This window comes from Plectropomus leopardus, chromosome 9 (assembly GCF_008729295.1).
Source record: "Plectropomus leopardus isolate mb chromosome 9, YSFRI_Pleo_2.0, whole genome shotgun sequence".
In the NCBI taxonomy this organism is placed as follows: Eukaryota; Metazoa; Chordata; class Actinopteri; order Perciformes; family Serranidae; genus Plectropomus; species Plectropomus leopardus.
The window spans coordinates 30,343,180-30,364,572 of NC_056471.1; positions in this window are offsets into that span (position 1 = coordinate 30,343,180).

A 21,393-nucleotide genomic window follows, 5' to 3' on the forward strand; every position below is an offset into this window, starting at 1 on the left:
ATTGTGTTTTGATTTTCTCATTAGCCTAATCTCAAGTGGGCCTCGTTATTGTGTAATTTTCCTGCCTTGACACGACATCTTGTTTTGGGCGATGACAGCCGTATGCCGCCGTTTTGGGGACAGGGGCAAGGGTGGCAGCAGCGCAGAGAAGAGGAGGAGGGAGGGGTTGTTCCATGGTGACAGCTCGGAGTTATTTGGTTGGCTGTTTCTTCTGGTACACCTCCCATCCTCTACCCCACATACACATACAGATACTCACAAACACACAACCATGACTGACGGGAGGCCAGTTGACATTCAATGGCTGCAGGGGGTGTTGAGGAGGTCCAGACGTGTGTGTATTCAGTTGGCAAACGGCGTGCAAATGAATCTTTCAATGTCACTTTGTGGCTGAAGGTTTGTCATCTTAGCAGCCAAGATTATTCACTTGCCAATGTCTGTGTGTGTGTGTGTGTGTGTGTGTGTGTGTCTGAAGCTTGCTCGTTTGTTGATGTGAGAGGGAAGACCTGCAGTTCGCATCAATCTGCAATCTGTATGATCTGATTTATCAGTGCTGATCATTATCAGTAATGGTTAATAAAGCCAATGTCTTCCCTGTCACCTCTGCTCTTTATTATTTATTTATTTTATTTTACTCTTTTTTTGTTTCCGTTAACTGCAATATTGTATTTTCAAGGGCTTTTATTTACAATGATTCCTTTAACTCCCTTTTCAGCATAAATCAATCAGATTAATTATTGCATCAGTTAAATGTGATGTGAAACTGAGGAACTTCAACCCAAGAAAGCATCTATTTTGGTTACAAATGAGTTTATATGTCAAAGATTTGCACTCTAACTGAATTACCGGCTCTTGCCCATATTTTACCCATTTAAAAACATTTTTCTTGAATTTATGAATAGTAGAAACATTGCAACACTGTGAAAGTTTGGCAAGATTTGCATGTGATTTTTATGCCTCCTTTTTCCTGTAAAATCTGTCATGGAACAGCACAGTAGCTATATTAGGAAAATGGCAGAGGTTGATATTTATGTTCCTTTGTTGGCATTTCTGTACTTCTGTGTAATAAAGTATGAAAAAGCACATTACAGCATGACACTGTGGACACACTGGGATTAAAATATTGACAACAGACCCTGTTTTCTAACCCTCCTGGCCGTTTTTCATACAGTCTTGGCAGAATTCTGGCAGAGGTCGTAAATCACATCCTTTAGTATCCTGGATTCTTTTCTTGCCGCAGGTTTCTTGTCGCCAGTCTTTAGCAAGCCAAATGTGAAAGCTGTGACCTCGCCGTTGCCCTCTACACCTGTTGTGGTGAATCTCGCTCCTAGACGAGGTATTAGGCAAAGACAGGAGACAAAGACGACTGAGGGAAAGATGATAAGTTCACTCTGCTTTGGAAACTGCAGCAGTGATGCTTTTTTTCTAAAAGAATTAAACTTGTTTTTTTGTCTCTGAAGTTATAGTTCAATCACGTGCTAAACCAAAATAAAAAGAAAAATCAACCATGGAATTATTTAAAGGGAGACTTTGGTATTTTTTTAACCAAGAATCCATTTTCCAGTGTATTTGTTTTAAGTGACTAATGGGAACAACAATTTTTTAAATTGGTTGTTTTGAGTGAAAGCATTGTAGCCAGTAGCTGCAAAACAGGCTGCAATGTAACCACTCAGGGCAATATGCATCCTCAAAGTATGTCCACTAAAGGTTTTAGCCACTGACAGGATCAGAATATTAATATAAATGTCTGACAACATCATTAAAGGCATCCCCAGAGATATAAACCTTTTGTTATAGAGTGAGATCCTTTATGTTTAACCAAAAACAGCCCAAAATCACTTTTGCCAAAGCAACCAGACTTCACATCTAATTGGTTGAATTAAAGGTTTATTACAACCAAACCTGAGGTGGTGATTGTTGGAGCAGTGGAAAGATGAACCAAGACGTTTTTTGTGAGGTTTTTTTTTTTGACCAAAGTGTGTTTTACATTGTGTAAAATCATTGTGTATTTAAATGAAGTCTGGTGAAATTGTGTTGTAATTTTGGGGCTGTTTCTGCAGCACATTCTCATTGCTATCTCTTCAAGTACTGCCATTTGGTTAGTGATTCTGGCGTCAGACACCCAGGTGAAAAGAAACATTTTGCAGCAGTATGACACGCCACAAGATGACATCAGTTTGAAACACCACCGGCAACACGATAATATAAGGAGCTGTAAAGTTCCTGTAGTGTGAGGAAGGCAGGTGGTCCAACAAACCCTGGACTTTCACCCGGGGAACCCACAGTTCATGTCCTGTATGAATATTGGGCAAACCAAGATGTTGTTTTTTAAAACCTAACCACATACTTTTTGTGCACAAGATAATTAATGTAAAAGTAAGCGTGTTTTACAGACCATGTAAACTTATTTTGAAAAAGACAGCATCTAATGAGCAGAAAGTGTACATTTTCTGTGAAAACAGAAGTGCATTTTGAAAAGACACAATGAATGGAATTGGTGGAAATTGACAGACCAGCCTGTAATGACAACAACAAACGCAGGAGGATACCTCACATGTAATATATAGATGTGAAAGTCCACTGATGAACCTGCTATATTTGATAAAGATTCCTCTCCAATGCTTTCAGACACTTAGAACAACAATCCTGTCAGTACAAGTACTTTAAGTGGACATAAATTGATGGTGCATATGCCCCAAATGGTTACAACGCGGCCTGTTTCGGCGCTGCCAGCTGCAGCAGTCTCGTTGTTGTTCCCATTAATCACCTGGACACAAAACATTAGAAAATGTCCAAGTTTAAAAACACCGTAGTTAACATGTAAGTTTATGTTCATTTTTTGGCTACTGTTCTGAATGATGCCATACTCTACACTGCAGTCCAAGGCACATAGAGCATATTGTGGCTAAATGTGTTCTTTGTTCTCATTGTTGCTTCAATATGGAATAAAATATAGATCAAGTCTATGAAAAACATAATGCCAACAAGGGCTGAACTAAAGAATGATCTATTGACATCATTTTCATCCCTTCACTGGATGTATTTTTCAAGACTTTTCAGTCTCTGGGGATTTAAATTCAGTTTTCAGCATCTGATGAGGAAAGTGTCAAAAATAACACAGTGAAACACTCCCCTTCTGTTATTCACACTTTCATACATCAAAGTCAACGACGGAAACCTCGTCCAGAGAGGTCACAACCATCGAAACGATTTATCAAAGTGAACAATGGTGTGACTTCATCGAACCAACTGATGCCACATTCGCTGTCATCACCGCAGCCTTGGTTCCCACACGTCCACCAGGAGGAAGAAAAGAAAAATGAGGCCTTTGACACTTTTTACAGAAAAAGTGGGCCAGGTTTACAGAAGTCCTCATTCTTCTTTAGGCGTATCCTGTTGGGGGGGGGGGGGGGTCACGCACACTTTGACCTTCATGAGCTGTCAGGGTTCCTGTCAAAGCTTCTGTTAGGAACTGAATGACAACAGTGGACGCTCCTGTCTTGTGCCTCATTTTAAATTGATCCCAGCCTTGTATTACAGCATCACTTGTCTTATTTTTAGGTTATATGACAATGGAAGCCTCTGAAGTGTTTCAGTTAGTCCACACAGTGAGGACACTGAATTGTTACTCGAATTATCACCAAAACATTTATCCTCTAATTATCAGCACTAGTTTACCAAACCTCAAATTACATGCATTAAATTTTCAAAACATGCAAACGTGAGAAAAGATTCAATTATATTCTAAATTACCTGAAAAACTTCCATGTGCAGCATTTTGTCCATTTCACAGTTTCCAAGTATCCCTCTCTCGGTCTAACAGCTTCAATTTACATAAAAATGAGGCTGCCTCGTGTGAGAGTGATGCAACATCTGTGCTGATCAGAATTAATTGAAATCTGTAATGTTGTGCAGCAGCGCTAATTCGCCGTGTTACGAGCAGCATATAAAGAAGCATTATGCTATTTAGGGACGTCTATTCACTACCCCTGATTGAGACTCGAGCTAAACACTTAACTGCACTGCAGCAGTGAAGGCTGTTTCCTTTGTGGGATTTGTATTAACCGTTACTGCATATAAACACGGGTAAATACTCAGACTTTAATGTAGTGAGATTACTTTTGGTCATCTAACTATTAACCTTGGAAAAATGTTGAAAATATTTATTTTGAAAAATGTAAACATCCGACGTGGCTCACTGGCAATCATTTAGCTATTTTAGCTATTGCAAAAATAAAAATAAAAAAAAATAAATGGCAGAAATTTCAACATATTTTCATCCAAAACTCAAAACTCATCTCAGCTCATAAGTGTATTTCACAGACAATGCAGGAGACACACACCCCTAAATATTTAGAGAGTGTGCATTTTGAGCAAATTAAATACATGTACACTATAAACTGATACAGAAAGTCACAAACATATTCATAAAAATTAACAAAAATACAGGAAGTTGACTATTTGATGCTAAAAAGTTTCTAGCAGAGGACCCCCAAACCAGCAGTTTCATACATGTCCACCCCAATGCTGAAACAAAGCCTACACCCGTGATAAAGCTAAAGCAAAAACAACAAAAAACGAAAGAAAGCTGTAGCCTTAGAGCAAGCTGCCACCTTCTTTTTCCTCCAAACACCACTGAAAGGCATTTTTATGCTCTCAGCCTCACCTAAGGGGAACATACCACCTGCCCAGGTAAGTTTGGGGTGAGCTTAAACAGAGCAAACATCAAAATCGAAGAAAATAACTGACAAAACATTAATATAAGATTTCCAAATTACTGCTGAAACCATGAATTGCCTATGTGAACCCACGCACACCAGTGAAAATGCACCAAATGAATAAAAACGTAACTTAGTGCAGAACTATCTTACCAGTCGTTCTCCATCTTAACAAGGCTTAGCCCCTCCCTGCTGAGAGGACATAATGAGGCAAACCTGTTTGCACTTTATCTGATTGAGCAGCTGATTAACGTCGCAGGCAGTATAACAAAAAAAACATCACACACACAGACACACAGGGTGAGCCCCTATCAACAGATTATAATCCTACTGAACAATTTAACATTTAACAAAGCTTTTTTCATTCATTTAACCTGATCGCTAATTTATTAAATACACCGAAACATTGAACCGAAATTAAAAAATAAGCAGACACAAAACGCACAGTGACACCTTTCCATTTGACTCATGATAAATGAGATCCAGCTACAATCACATACATATATAGAATAAGCATGTTACCTGATACTGCCTACTGTGGGTCTTTGTCAACGGATTAACGTTGTCAACACTGGTGTTAATAATAGTTTACTTGCACAAGACAGCAGGGTACTCATGCATCATGAATCCTTTCTCCCTGGATTGTGTGTGTGTGTGTGTGTGTGTGTGTGTGTGTGTGTGTGCTGCCTGCACAGGTTCAGTGTTATTACATTAGCCTGTTCTCTCTGAGTGTCCAAAACGTCACAGCATCCTGCTCTTTCTGGCTCCATTCATACAGATTGGTGATGTGAATCCATGTCAAATGGTGGTGCCTTGTTATTTTCGTTTGAAAAAAATGAAAAAATGACTGGTTTATCGTCTTTTTTACTTGGTATTTTATTTTAAACTAAAAGCGGCTTCTTTTTTTCATTTCATTTTTGGATTTTGAAATGAAAATCAAATAATTATTTGTTTTTTTTTTCATTTCTGTGTCTGAAAGGAAAATGCAAAGACCAAAAAGTACACTGACCCAGAACCAATCTCTTTGTTTTAAAGATTTTTCCGACACCGTCAAAAATAGACATTTTTTTGTAAATGTTGCACCTTTTTGACACAAAACAATGAAATGTGACTGCTTTGATTAAATTTATATCAGCAGCCATCAGTAATCGCATCAAACATTGTATTCATGAAGACATGCCAAACACGTCAGCAGCAGTCGTACCTGTGACTCCGTCACACCGAGGGGTCAACGGGACAATTGCACCCATTTATTCCAGTTTAATCGGGAAAAGAGGATGTGAGAGATGATGGGACGGGGGAGTCGAGGAAGGTTGTGAGAGGGGGGGCCGCTACAACTAATGGGATTTGACTCTTAACCCACGTGTGCATTAGGTGGGCGATGATCTGTAAAGCTGCGCTCCGCTGGGGTACGCTAGCGAGTCTCTTTTACGCCGTGATCTATTGCCCCGCTTTACCTCCGATGATCTATCACACGGAACTGGCAGTAACGGATGAGAATGATCTGCTGGAAAAACTCTCTCATTTGTCTCTGTCGCAGCCAGTGAACTAGAGGAGACGCTAATACAGGGAGACGGCCCGGGGAGGGGATATAATTATGTCTCGGGACTCTTCTGCTCGCTGGCTGAGTATGGAAGGCATATTAGGATATAATAAAGCCAGGCCTCGCTTCCCTCTTTTCTGCTTTTTCAACCTCCTTGATTTCTTTTTTCCCCCAATATTTTCTCTTTCACTCGCTATCTCTCATCCTCTGTCTATTCATGTGTCTCTTGTCATCCTCCTCTTACTGTGACTGTTTCTATAATCTCTCTCTCAGCCGCTTCCACCACCATAAATGGCTTGCCACTAGAAAATCCTAAAGTCTACCTACAGGTAATATATATATATATAAATAAAGCTACACAGATTCAGATTGTGATATTTGGCCTTGGCTCTTCTTTTTCTGATGATGTAACCAAATAAAAAGCAGAGCAAGACAAGTTTACAATAACATGGTTGTGCATAAGCGTACAGTTGTCTTTTTATTCTGTGAGAGGTTACGTTTTCACACGTACACACACACACTTTTTACATCATCCAGCTTGTTGCCAGGCACTGACATCACGATACAAACAATCTAGCCTGTTCTCAATCTGAAGTCGACATATGCCGCTGTTTTGACAGTAATTTTGATACAGATGCCAAAAGCCAACTACCGGCCAAAAGCCAACCCGAAAGTGTGATACACCACCGTAATGCATCTGGATGCAACTGTCTGCGGTGTTTGGAAACGCGTAGAGCAGCAGTATGATATGCTGCTGAACGACATCAAGTTGCCAGTAACAGCATGATAAAAAGGAGCGCAATGGTGCCTTTAGGACGGGCGGGAGGGAGGGAGCAGTGGATGGGTCCAACAAACCCTGGAATTTTACCCGGTAGGTCGCTGTTTGCTTCCTGCTTGAATGTAAAGCCAAACCATGATGTATTTTCCCAAACTTAACCACTTAACCACCTTTAATATTAAACTGGAGTTTTGATTAATTCTAACTAAAACACAGCAGCCCCGTCTCCAAGAAATTACGTCTATATGCAACAAAACTGAAACAGCAAATACATTTTGAGGGAAATGTAATGCAAAGCAAAAATTGATTTTCTGTTAACATAAATTTTGCTAATTATTGTGTCTGGCAAGTCACAAAACTGTTGATATTGAATGTATTAGCAAAGTTTTCACTCTCAACGCATTTCAGGTGTTTTTCACTAAAACAGGCAATCTTGCAGTATACACTTACATACACGTATACACGTATGTACTACATCATTATTTTTTTTAGCCAAAATCATGATTATTTCCAATCTTAACCAAAGTGCTTAGATTGCCTAAACTGAAGACAGGAGTCTGGATGCGAACCAGAAGTTCTTTTGTCAAGGTCCTACACTTGCCATCCACCTGAACCACCTTGTTTTGAAGCTACATGAATGTAGTGTTTCATTACTTTAAAGAAACATAGTCTCTAAACATAATCCAGAGCATTATAGCATATAGCATTTGAGCATGTACGCTCAATTTCCTCCATTCTGACGACTTTTTAGGCACCCATTTGTACATTTTCTTAATTTAAGGTGTAAACATCTTTGAGTGCTACTTAAAGTTTTTATTGGGGTGGACAAATACACATGTTCAACACACTGACGGGGACATGCCCCCAGCGTTCCCCCTGAAATCTACGCCTATGCATTTTTCTGTACAAGAAGACTGAAGAGGAAGAGGAAAAAGAAATGAAATTGTAAAAAAAAAAAGAAATCTACAGCAGATATTCTGAGCTCTCTTCTGTTATCACTTAAACACAGGATGTAATTTACAGTGGAATTTTTACTTTACAAATTCCAGACATGACAGATTCACACATGAAAGTAATGGATGACAGTCATAAACATTTATTTGCAAATCGCTGAACGTCTCCAGGTGATCCTGCTGCAGTATGAATGAGGTCTGAGTCAACAGGCTTTTTTTTTGGAGAGGGGAACAAATACACGGGACTTGCAGCCAGCCCTCCTCTGTGTCTGGCCAGCCGGCCTGAATTGCATTTCTCTCTGGGTTCCAGTTTGGATTTGGTGATAAGTGCTGAGGCCAGGCAGCACTTGGACTCTGACTGCAGGCCGTCGGCTGAGCCAGAGCTGTTGCCTCCCATCTGGGTCTTGGTAGACAAGGCTACAGGCATCGCCTCAAACACAGAGACCAGGCTGACTTATGGCAACTGCAAGCCAAAACTGAGGTGTGTTTTATATATTAAAATAACCTGTAAAATATTTTCAAACAAATAAATATTTCTTTACACTTTTTCATGGTAACAACTTGTCATCATGGTTTTAACATTTGATGTTGTAGACACATTTTGTCGAGCAGTTGTTCCTCTGGCACAAAGGAGGTGATTCATTTCAATGAAGAACGAGGTGGTTAGCTAAAAGTGCCCCTGCGTCTGAGCAGGAAAATACCTAAAAACAGAAAATAAAATGACAGTGCTGTTCATACCAATAGATTACCAGGTGAGCAATTAAATTAAATTAAAGTGCAAAAAGCAAATACCATCTGATATACCATCACATTTTGCAGCTCCTGGTGAAACAACACAATAATTTTCTTGGACTTTTTTGCAATAATATAATGCAGTTTTTGCTCCTCTATTTGCTGTTGCCATATACTGAACTCACATAATGAAATGTGGTTTACATGGATACATAATATACTCCACATGTGGACATTAAAAGGACTTATCTGACTGATTTTATTTCTCACCCTCATACAAAAGCTAAAGTAAACACAGTGAGATCTGCCTTTTAACCTTCAAACAGACTAAGTGCCTATTGTAAGTGTCATGTTTGAGGGAAGACATCCGCAGCCTGCCTGGTGAGTCAGCTGCCCCGCTGCCTATTAAAGCTCCTGTAGGCAGGAAACAACCACTGTGTTACGGGTATAGTTCCTTCCTAGAGCATGGCACAGAGGCACACAGGAGATCTGCAGGATGTGTGTGTGTGTGTGTGCGTTTCTTCAGATTTGAAGTCACACACACTTATGTGTAAATTATTGTTTTGGGCTTCAGTGTGTGCTTGTTTATATTAACTGAATTTGTCTTTGTTCAGGTGTTTCTGGGTAATATTATTTTGAAAACTATGTTCACATGCACGGTTTGTACACAGTAGTTTACTTCCATGCTTTTTTTCTGCAAAATATTCGCTGTTGATGTTTCTTAAAGGGAAAGTGCTTCAATATTAACCACACTTAGAAACTCAGCTTTAGTAAATGCATCATGAGATCTGGTAAAAAATCGGGGTGGGGGGCTCGCTCTGTTCTTTACAAAGATGGGATGACATGATCCCAAAGGAAGACACTGTTTTAACAATTCAGGCTGCTCTCACAAACTGTTTGGCTGTGTTTTTATACATATTCCACATATTTTGAAAGGATGCGATCACGTGACCAGTGTGTTAATGGGAGTAAACAAGGAAGCAGTCCTTAGCAGTAAGAGGGCAGATTTGGTTGGTTGATGGGTCATGAAAAAACAGACTTTCCCCCTGGATATTCCCCTAAAGACTTTTGAGTGAACTCTGAGTCATTTTAAGTTTGTCCTCACCATGTTTCTTCTCCCACAGTGACTCTCCTTGCCTAAATCTAACCTCCATAACTGTACATTAATGACATGACTGTAACGTCATTCAGGGCGTGCTAATTCATATAATACCATAGAAACTGTTGTGCGTGCTTTTTTGTAGGATATCATGTGACCTGTTCTTTGAGAAAACGTTGTTTTTCACTGGCTAGTGCCATTGGAAACACAAGGAAGGTTTGATACAAATGAAAATAATTACTCTTTGGAGAACATGGTCACGTTATTCTTAACAACAGACATGAGATGACATGAATCCCAGTGAAGATATTGTATCAACACTTACCAATATCATTTACATAGAAGTAACACAATTTACCTCCTCGTTGCTAGAGTATCTTAATATTTTTGGCCAGTTTTTCCAACAAATTGTTAATGCTAATGAAAAATTATTGCACAAGTGTTTGTGAGACTTTGTCAAAGAGTGTGTGTATAACTCATGTTATGGGGATAATGTGTAAATCTGTTTATTCAGTCACATTGTTGGGACTCGCCTTCGTTTTGGCGTAAAAAGTCTTCATTACGTAAATCATGAAATTTTAGGGTAAAGATTTGGCTAGTGTTAGGGATAGGCAAGTAGTGGTTAGGGTTAGGCTAACTCTCCAGTGAATCAATGTAAGTTTATGTAATGCCCTCTGAAGTGATGGAAACACAACTGTGTGTGTGTGTGTGTGTGTGTGTGAGAGACGGGATGGAGGATTTCCTGTGAATCAAAGAAAATGACGTCACCTAACCTCATCTGTCATTTCAGTAACGAGGACTGATGTAATCCCCTGCACTGTTTGTTTAAATGGCAAATGTCGCTATCAAACTTTTGTAAAATGCACACGCTGTACTGTACCTATTCCCACATTTATGTGTGTTTGTGTGTTTGCAAGAGAGAGAAAGACAGAGAGATTGTAGGCTGGTATGTGTGAAAATGGGCAAGAAATCACACAATATTGAGGGAAGCATCAACAAAAAGAGAAGAAAATGCATTATAGGTGTAGTGCTAAAATTTGTTTCCTCCCAAAGTTATGTTTCCCTCAGTGTGTCTTCACTTCAGTTCCACGCCAGAGAAGAAAATAACTAAATTATCTCAATTTTTGTGGATTTCTGCTCCCTGTTGCTGCATTTCCACACACTTCACAGGAATACAGAGAATGAAAGGAGACTCCTGAAAGTAACCGCACAGCTGCCCTATAAAAATCTGAGCCGCTGCTTGTTGGTGATCTTATTACTTTAAACCACAAGCAGCGACTGATTCTGCAACTTATCTTGGTATTGTCACTTATTAAGCTTATACCCTGCGTTATAATTTTTCATGTACAGTGGTTAAATAATAACAAAGAACAGGTCCAGGAGACATGATTTGGAACAACGAAATCATTATTTGTGGCTGCATGAAAGAGTACGAAAGTGTCAGAAGGAGAAAGGAGTTAAGCGCAAGTGAAAAAAAAAGATATTTGAGAAAGAAAAATGAAAATGATGCATTTATGGAGATTGGAAAAAGAGAGAAGAAATAAGAAACAGTTTGACAAAGCACCAAAGAGTAGATACAATGAAGGATTGTGAATCAGATGATAGAAATTAGTTTGAGACATGTTTAGGGAGAAGAGGATCTACAAAAAGAGGGGGAAAGTGTGTGTGTGTGTGTTCAACCCGTTAAACAGCCTTTTTATGTGACCGGCAACGCTGCGTGACAGTTTGTTTGTGGAGTTGTAAACACGCTGTGGTGGTGGTGGTGATGACGGCAGAGGCAGGCTGGTGGTTTGGAGGGGACGCTAGACCGCCAAGTGACCGCCTGCCTGGAGGCACGTTACCTCGAACGCCCTCCGCTGGATTACTGACTTATTGTTGTGTGTCATGTTCCATCATTCATCTGCATGTCTCATTCCTCTCCGAGCTGTTTTTCTTCCTTCACCCATAAACACCCTCCACATCCCCGTTTCCTCAGCTTGCTGGCTGACAGACCTGGTTGGTTCACTGGAAAGGTTTCCTATGAGTCAGTTTTTGGGACATTGTTAAAGTTCTTTATGATGTTTTTGACGTTTATGCAGTTTTGTTCAACGTGTTTTTCAATTTCGAATGAGTATTAAGAAGATGAAAAAGTCCTTCTTTGCTGTAGGGAAGGTTAAAGATCAAGAGCTTTCAAGGTAATATTTGCATGTTTTTTTTTTATAACAGAGCAAGTCATTTCTTAACGTGACAAATAGAACACCGTCTTTCCCAAACATGTTAAGACCCTTTTACAGGATCTTCAATTTTTAGCTAATATGATTAAAATATAGATTTAATTAATCTTTAAGCCATACTTGGAGCTAATTTCATAACCAGCTCATGGCAGCTTTTAACACACGTTCTCATCATATATCGATGCTTTGTCACACCCCTAAGCCTCCGAAAGCAATGCACAGGGCACATTTAAACGCAGCTGTGTGATGCACAGTTTAAACACATTGTAAAATGTGGTTAATGTTGTGAAACTGTCAGAGTTAGGTCACAAAATTGTTTGTTATATGACATAATGTGAATGAACATGTAAACACGAACATGTAAATTATAATGTAACACTAAAACATAAGTGACTTTTGGTTTTTATAAGGGACAAGACCTATAGTCTTCTGAGTGAAAGTCATGAAAGTGTGGTTTTGTTGAACACATCTGCCCCTCCTGCCTTCCACCCTATGTGGAATACTTTTTTTTTTTTTTACATTATTTTTACACTCAGCAGTTGCTCTCAGCATGAAGTTTTGCCACAGATGGGTTAATATTGGAGTCATCTGAAAGCCAGGTGTGTCTCATAAAGACACTAAACGCTGCCTTTGGCGTCGATATAAAAAAAGCATCAGTATTTTATGATCTGGTAATGGGAACGGGATAAAATCTGAAAGCAACAGGTGTCCTTTCAGCTGGCAAAATCGACAGTCGCTGGCTAAATACAAGAAGCTGCTTTTGTCTACTTCTGTTTAAAATGAAGAACCTATCATCCCAGAAATGTCTGAGAATTTTGAGTGATCTGCCGTTGTATTTTATTATCATGGCAAACACTCAGTGGTAGTACAGAGACTAAGGGAAATGAGATTTAGTAAACAGTCAGGTCAGGATGGAAATGACCTGACGATGTTATTGTGATAAAAAATGTTAAAAATTAGTCGATCGTGATACATTTCCATTTACGGAATATTCATGAATTTCGTGTGCAGCAGCAACCAAAGAGCTGCTGAGAAACCAACAGTTAAAGAGCCTCTACAAAAACAAATCAGGCTGTATATACACCAACCTTAAAAAAAAGGCAAAAGATCTCATTTGAACAATGGTATATTTATATCAAAAGACATGATACCATTTCAAAAGGTTAAAAAGCCTGGCTTCTTACGGTCATCTGTCAGTCAAATGGATTTTCAAGTTGTGTCCAATGATGCAATAAACATGCATGTTTAACAAAATGTAAAGTGATTCCAGTATGTTTTAGTGTCATTTCAAGAGGTTTAAGCATATTTTTATAATTATTGGGACAATATTGTGAATTCTTTTGGCAAGGAGGATCATGACTGGAAATTTCCATATCGTCCCAGGCCTGGTCAAATCAAATGTGATGAGCTGTGCGATGCTGATTTCAGAAACAGAGTGTGTGTGATCTTTCTTGTGAAAAAAAAAATCTTTCTTAAATGTTTCTTGTTCATAAATGGATCATTTTTTTGGCTGTGTTTTTATATATAATTTGTAAATTGGGGTGTCATTTATATGGTTCTAAACTTTCTGTGTGTTTTTGTGGAAATGAAAGTCAAAAAAACACAAAAACTTGATAGTATTTTACATGAAACATTTAAAAAATATATGAAAATGAAAACACAGCCAAAAAAATGATCCATTTATGAAGAAAATCTGATGACAATACCACTTACCTCTATGCCACTTGCCTAATAAATATTGTACCAATGAAAGGATTTTAAAAATTAAAAACCGGACGCTGCACAAAATACGATTTCACATTTAACACTACGAACAATATGAAATTAGTTGCAATTTAAGCTTGAATAATGTCTGCATTAATGTTATTCTGTGAGCCAAAGAACAGCTTTCACTTTCAGGATGGCTGCAGGTTACAGGGGAATTTTTCATTTAAGGAGATCCATTTTTTTTCTGCAGGCCTACGTTTCCTCTCCAGTTTTAGTCACAGAGAGAGGCAACAGCTCTCAGGTAACACTGATCCTGGAGCTCCATCTCCACGCCTCTGCACTTGACCTGAATATGTCCTCGGAGATCAACAGTCAATTAAGTGCCCCTTCATTTTTTTGTGTGTTGTTTTATCCTGAGAGTAGAGAGGAGCTCAGTTTAGCCCTCTGCACCGTTACTCCGCTAATTGGAACCAGGATCTGTAAAAATGGGAACTTAAGTAAAACATGCCATAAAATTCTGAAGGCTAACCATAAACTAACCAATTTCTTTCATTCTTTTAAAGGGAACTCTAACTGAAACCTCCACGTAAACTTTTACGAGGATCCCTGGGGTCACCCGTAAACCCGTTAATAGAGATGAGATATGAGCGGGGCGCTTGGGCCTCCCATTTCGTTTGCATTTCTCTCTCTCTTTTTTTTTCTTCCTCCCGTTCCATTGCATTCTTGGAAGAGGTCAAATGCTGTTCGGAGGCAAACGCTGCCAAGACTCGGCTGTCGTTTTTATCAAAGAGCAAAATGAAAACTCGATCCACGTGGACAGATTTGAGCGGATAAGTGTCGACACGTTCGAGCTGTCGTCTTGCTCTGCTCGCGCTCTTTGCGCACCGTTCACTTTGACGGGGCGACTTTGGTGCGGAGGTGTGAAAAGGTGAAGCTCACACTGTTTTAGTGGCCGTCGTGCAGCGAGGTTTTACTTTCATGTTCAGCTTGAGACAATTCATTAGCTCCACTTACCGTTTGATTGACGAACTAACAGTTTTACTGACTCAGATATGCTTTTTTTTGTTTTTTGGGGATTATATATAAAACATGCTAATTCTGTAAACTTTAAAACAGAACTGAAATACAGATTAACAGCACATAACATGCTAAAGTATCGCACTGTGGCTCAAAATGGTGGTTTGAATCTTAACCGGCACTAAAATAAAGTCAACCACATCCAGCAAAATGATAAGTATCTTGACAGTGTTAGTGGGCTTAAAAGCTCTCTAGACAATAACACAAAAATAAAAAGAAACAAAAATCTGTTTGAGTGTGTCCTGGCAGGCCTGTAATCCCGCTAAAAATACTCCTAGGAGAGCTAATCAGTCTATGTGGTAGCTTTTGTTGAGTAAAGTCCATTCAAATGTGCTTTGTGGTTTGCAGTATTATTATCAAACACTGCAACTGTAATTACCTTGACATTTTATTTCCTGATTAGTGCTTTAGTAAAGATAATAAACTCATTAACTTGTGGTCTTGTGGACTGAATCTTTTTCCAAATAAAACATATAAGAGAGAAAAAAAGAAGGAAACTAAAACGAGTGCTGTGAGTGTAGTGTTGGGAATCATTATCTACTTAAATGCTCCAGCCTTGGTCTCTTTGTTGCTTTACTCAAAGCACGAGCTGTGTTTCATATCCCGTTGAGACTAATGAGAACAGTCTTGGGACCCGTTGCGGTTTTTTTGACAAATTGAGCCTGTAGTTGTTTTTCCTTTTACTCCCCCATATATTGCAATCTAAATCTTACTGTAACAGAGACGATGTGGATCTTTAGTTGTGTGCTTTCCGGGGCCGAATTATAATACTGAGCGTTGTAACCGCATATCCTGGGAGTGAAGTAAGTGGCCACTGACTCATAGCAGATCTATTAGCACAGGAATGATGGCGGTGCTGAAAAATCTGACAAAACAATTGGTTAATTTTACAAATGATAATGATTTTTTTAAAAGTCAGACGTCCCCTCCGGGCAACCAAAATACAGGCCTCGGCAAAAACGTCATGTCACGAGAGTTCACGAGTCTCTGATGTCTTTGGTCGACAAGACAGCCGGCCACATTTTTTAGTGCGACGAGAACGTCTCAAGTTACGCTGTAGCCCGAGCCAAGCAACGGCCCTGAGACCACCCTTCAATTAATCTTCCCCTTGTAGCGGCTTATAATTTGCCATTACAAAAGCCATTAAACCTGGGGGCCTGATTCAGAGCTCCTGGGACTGCTTTGGGAGGAGGGGACGGGGATCGGACAGGCCTCCAGTTGGCCCCTTGGACCCCGGACGAGCCCCCTTCCACAAAACAGACAGGTACTTAAAAACAGGGTGAAAAGATCACCTTAAAGAAAACAAGGATGATTAATGGGGAAAAATGAGGGCCCTATAGGTCGCTTTCATCTGGGTCTGATTCAGGTCTTCAGTGAGCCATTAACCTAAAGGACAACTGTCCGCCGCCAATGTGAGAAATGAAGTCCCCATGTGCCGGTTAAGACAAATGTTTGAGCTGCTGCAGAAAATTTGGAGTGGGTGGGACGCGGGGAGTAAATGTGGATACTATGCTTGGTCCAAAATCCACTGATCTCACAAGTGATTTACAAAACAGATGCAAACAGTATTTACACAGTATGAGTAAATATCTTGCTTTTATCAACTACAAGACGGTCTCAGAAATTTCATATACAGTAAATCCTTAATTTTCATGACATCATAGCAGAAGTCAATGTCAAACACTTAAAATACTGGAGCAGAAAAACAGGTCACATGGGGTACAATAGGTCAAATTTAGTCAGAGTCAAGGCCAAGTCCAAAAAGGAGTACACGGAGTGTGCGGCTTCTTCAAACGGTGCACATGTCTCTGCCTCATCCAGTTTTTACACACTGCCAGGTAAGAAAAATAAGCTACAACAGGGAGCCAAGCGCCAAGAAACAGGAACTGAGTGGTGGAGTGGTTATGCATCTTTTTGGTTTTGTGTACCACTTCATGTGAAAGTAAAATTTTTTTTGTGTTTTTGTTTTTTTTTTTCTTTTTTAAAACTGACACGTTTCTTTTAGGCGTATTTTATATTCGCAATTTCAATTTGCGCAATATGAGGGTTATTGGAAACCTGCCTTGTGTCTCTTTGTGCCCCTTTGCATCTGGTGGTCTTTGTGTGTCTCTTCCTGGTCCGTATGTGTTACTTTGAGTGACATGTTGCAGATGAAGGTCGAGGTGTGAATAATCACACACTGTACCTGACACAATGTGAAACACAGAGGCACAATAAATCTCATCCATATTGCCAGATATTTCTTACACGTTTCTCAAAAATATGAAACTTTGTTAATGACAAAACTACAACACAAACACATAAATAAAAAAATTTAAAGTGATTTTGAGTTTATGATTTTAAAGGATCATTTTTTTAAGAGTACAACAAGCCTTTCAGAGTAAGCAAAGACAGAAGGCATTTTCAAGCAGGAGATGAGTTGTGTCACTACATTTCAGCACTAACAGCAGGACTCTTTGCCTTCTTCAAAGCTGCTTGCTCTCAGTTTTGGCAGTTTTTATTCTTCATACGAGAACTAAGACCTGCATAAAACCCTTTAGGATTTGACCTGGCAGCAGAGTATCATCCTGTCAGACCTACAAAACATCAGGTTACTACTTCCAAGCATGGTCATGTGTCCTGACATCACTGTGAAGTTTGGTAAGCATGTGGCTCTCGTGTTCTCAAGTGCTACGAATCTGCCAAAACAGCTGGACAAAATTATGAACGCAGATTTCAAACTGTGTGAATGTAGAAAAAGGATTTAGCAAATGTGGTTTGCACTTACAAGTGTGTGACTGCATTGTCTCCAGGCTTTACTCGACAATACTTGTGTTAACTCATTAATTTTGTGATCAATAAACTTCCATGCATGGCCTCTGGTTTGTATCGTCTGCAACATTATTACAGTGCCTGTAAAAACCGTGATATTTTTGCCAGTCCAGCATCAGGATTTGCAGAAAGTGGTGTGATGGACATCTCTTCCTATGCACTTCTGATTTAGGCGTTAGCAATTACGTTGTCACGCAGCCTCCAAAGGTGGGTATAAATAATACGGCGCTGGATGGGAAGGCCGGAGCACCGGTACGGTTCGTGGCAAGTACAAAGCCCACACCTGGCCCCGGAGTGAAATCAAATCTATCCTGAACTCTGTCTCTCCTCTCACTTTGTTTCGGCAGTTTTCCGTGAGCGCGGTTCTGGGTCAGGAGTCAGGAGGAGTGATTTGAGTTCAGGTCACACACACAGACAGTTTCACACAATAATGTGTTTCAAAGCTGTTGCATCACTGGTAAAAGGAAACCACACTGAAATGGCTTTTTTTAAACTCAGCTTTAGATCCATGTTTTTAGCTTGCTAAGCCACCATTTTTCATTCAGTGCATCTTGTGAATCATTTACAGTTACAAAGGCTGGACATTAGCTGATAATGCGCAGTAATCACTGGCCATTAAACCACTTTATATGGATTAACACCCACTGAATCCTCTGCAAGTCATTGTGTTTTTTTAAGGGGATCAATAAACCAATTCCTCTTGGTTATGTTTTCCTTGTCTACAGCAATCAGTTCAGTGCTGATTAAATCACAGCAAATTATCTCCCTGGGATTTATCTTGCCTAAATTGAGTTTCTTTCACCCTCCTGGCCACGGGAGAGTGGGCAAGGCCTGCTGGGAGAGAGAAATAATCATTCATTAACCTCTGACCTGGAGGGAGTGTCAATTGAGTCACCCGACTGTGTTTTTTTCCCCTCTGCACCCCCCTGAGCCCCGAGCCAAGGCAAACTGACAATTTACACGCCACAGCCCAAACTTTATTAACCTGCATGCAGTCACTTGATCAGATGGGAAAGTGAGTCGCAAAGATCATCTCAGATCTGAATTACATGTGTTCAAGTGGGAAATTGTTTGTACCGTCTTTGACTGTTAGGGGGAACTCAATTTTAAGGACAAATTTCAGCAGTGTATATTAGTGCCTTTTCATATGCAGTAAAATTTATGTTGTGACAGCGCTGCGGTTAATGATTGGTTAGGTTTCGACACAAACACCATTTAGTTAGGGTTAGGAAAACATCATGCTATGGCTTTACATGCCTGGTTTGCTGCCACAAACAGATGGAAATGTCCTGAAGTGTTGTCAAAAAATACTGGTTTTGTCATTACAGACGTGGTTGTATATGTCTGGATGCATCATTAAAAAATATAGTTTTCTCAGCACAAACGTGGCTGTAAATGTCCCAATGTGACGTTAACGGATACATGTGTTTTTGTATCAAACATTGCTGCAAATGTCCCATCATGTCATTTAAAAAAAACAAAAACAAAAAAAACCCACAAACATGGCTGTAAATGTCATGACATCTTGTGAAAAATACATGCTTTTGTCATCACAAACATGGCTTTAAATGTCCCAACATGTTGTTAAAAAATACTGGTTTTGTTGCCACAAACATACATAGAAATGTCCAGATGTCTCGTTACTAATACAAGGTTTTGTCACCGCCAAGATGGCTGGAAATTTCCCGACATCACATTAAAAATACATGCTTTTGTCGCCACAAACCTGGCTGAAAATGTCCCAACGTGTCGTTAAATATCACCCAGTTTTGCGCACCACAAACACGGCTGGAAATGTCCAGACGTCTCGTTAAAAAAATACTTGTTTTTTGTCACCACTAATACAGTTGGAAATGTCCAAATATGTTGTTAAAAAAAAACCTGGTTTTGTAGCTACAAACAAGACTGTAAATGTCCTGACGCATTGTTAAACATAGCCTACCACTTTTGTTTTTCGTTGGTGTTAAATAGTGGCCTGCTGCTTTGCCCGCGTCTCACCTGGGTGTCATCCACCATCCCTTCTTCCACCTCCTGATGAGAATTTCAGCTGACATGTAATCTAGATTTCACTTTAGAAATGTTGATATGATGTGTATGAAGTACACAAATGTAACATACCTATGGTTTGCAAAAATATAAAATGTCAATATTTTATCCTGGGCAACTGCGGTGAAGTGAAAACAGACCAAAGGCAAACCGCGGGTGAGTGGACGGATTGCGTGTGAAAACACAACAAGCTTAATTTATGGAGTGTGACGAGCTCAAAGGGACAGACATGTACATCATCCCATCTGTCATTATGGTTCTCGGCTATCTGTCTTTCTTTCTTTTTGAACATCACATAGCTGCTGACCCACTGTGGAGCGCACAGCCTTAGTAGGGTTTGATGTCTTCATATGGTCACAGTAAGTGTGATAAATTACAGAAGACCTTTGTTTTCTGTTCACCACATGGATGTCGTCATGTAGGCATGCATCATTTTTTTAAACGTGTTTCCTGCTGCAAAACACAAATCATTCCCAGTCAATTTTATCACAGTAACATGAAATGATTAGCTAATGTTGTGCAGCATCAAATAGCTTAACACACTGAAACTCAGCACCTTCTGTTTTTACTCTATAGAAAACAAAGAAAAGCAGACCACCAAAAAACTGCAGAAATACAGACATTCAATAAAACTGCCAGCATTAATGCCAGTTTATATGCACTAAACTACATAGAACACTACATATTTCAGTGTAAGTGCTCCAATCATCATGTATGAAAGAGAAAAACAGAAAAGCAGAATGGAGTTCGGTCAGACTTTGAAAGCGCTGCCTTATGTATCGATTCTGTTGTCGATGGAAGTCTTGTGATATGAGTCATAATGCTATTTCTGTCCCTGCACGGTAGCAATAAACACAACCAAGCTGCCCCGAGATCTTTCCCTCTGACATTATTAGGAGCTACAACTGTGTGAGACTCAACATGGTGTAAAAACAAACCAAATGTCAGCGCCATTGCCCAAGCGCCTCTGCTATAGCCAACAGCAAATGTAATGAAAGCTTGGAAGGGTCTGTTAGTACGCTGCTGACCTTTTATACATTTATTGTTCTCCTGACATTTCTCCAAGATGGAGGAGGTGAAAAACAGAATGAGGTGCTAAAGCAGAAATCAGGATTTTCAACTTCCACCCCCTCCTCCCCGTTAGAGAATGACTTTCATCGATCCAAACTCTTGGACTTTACTGAGGGTCGATGCTCTGTGATTGCCAACACTAACTAACTTGCTGCTGCTCTCTCTGTAGACATGACACAGTTTTTATTAGCTTTTGTGTCAGTGGAAAGTGAGAGGGCATGAATTTTCAAAGCTTCTGTTCACTGGCCTGTTTTTCTTTTCTTTTGAAACAAAAAAAGTGAGCATTAAATTGGCCGGTGTTTTTCTAGGTCTTTCACTGTCTGACTGTGGCAACACTGCTGTGAAAGTTCAGCAGAAAAACATGCTAAAAAAACATTATTCAAACCAAGTGAAGGACTAGAGTGAGACTTCCTACTGGCAGCAACTTCCAAGTTAAAAATCAGTGAGTAAAACCAAAGGACCAAGCTGTGAAAACCCGAGACAAAGACGGAAGAGAGTAGAGTAGCACCAGTTCCTACAAAAAGTTAAGCACTTTAATTTGCATTTAACCCACGTAATTGTGAGCCAGGACGCAGTGATAAGGCAAGTGAAGGAGGAAGTCAGGTCACGTAGTTTAAAGAGCCAAAAGATCACGTAGAGTGGCGG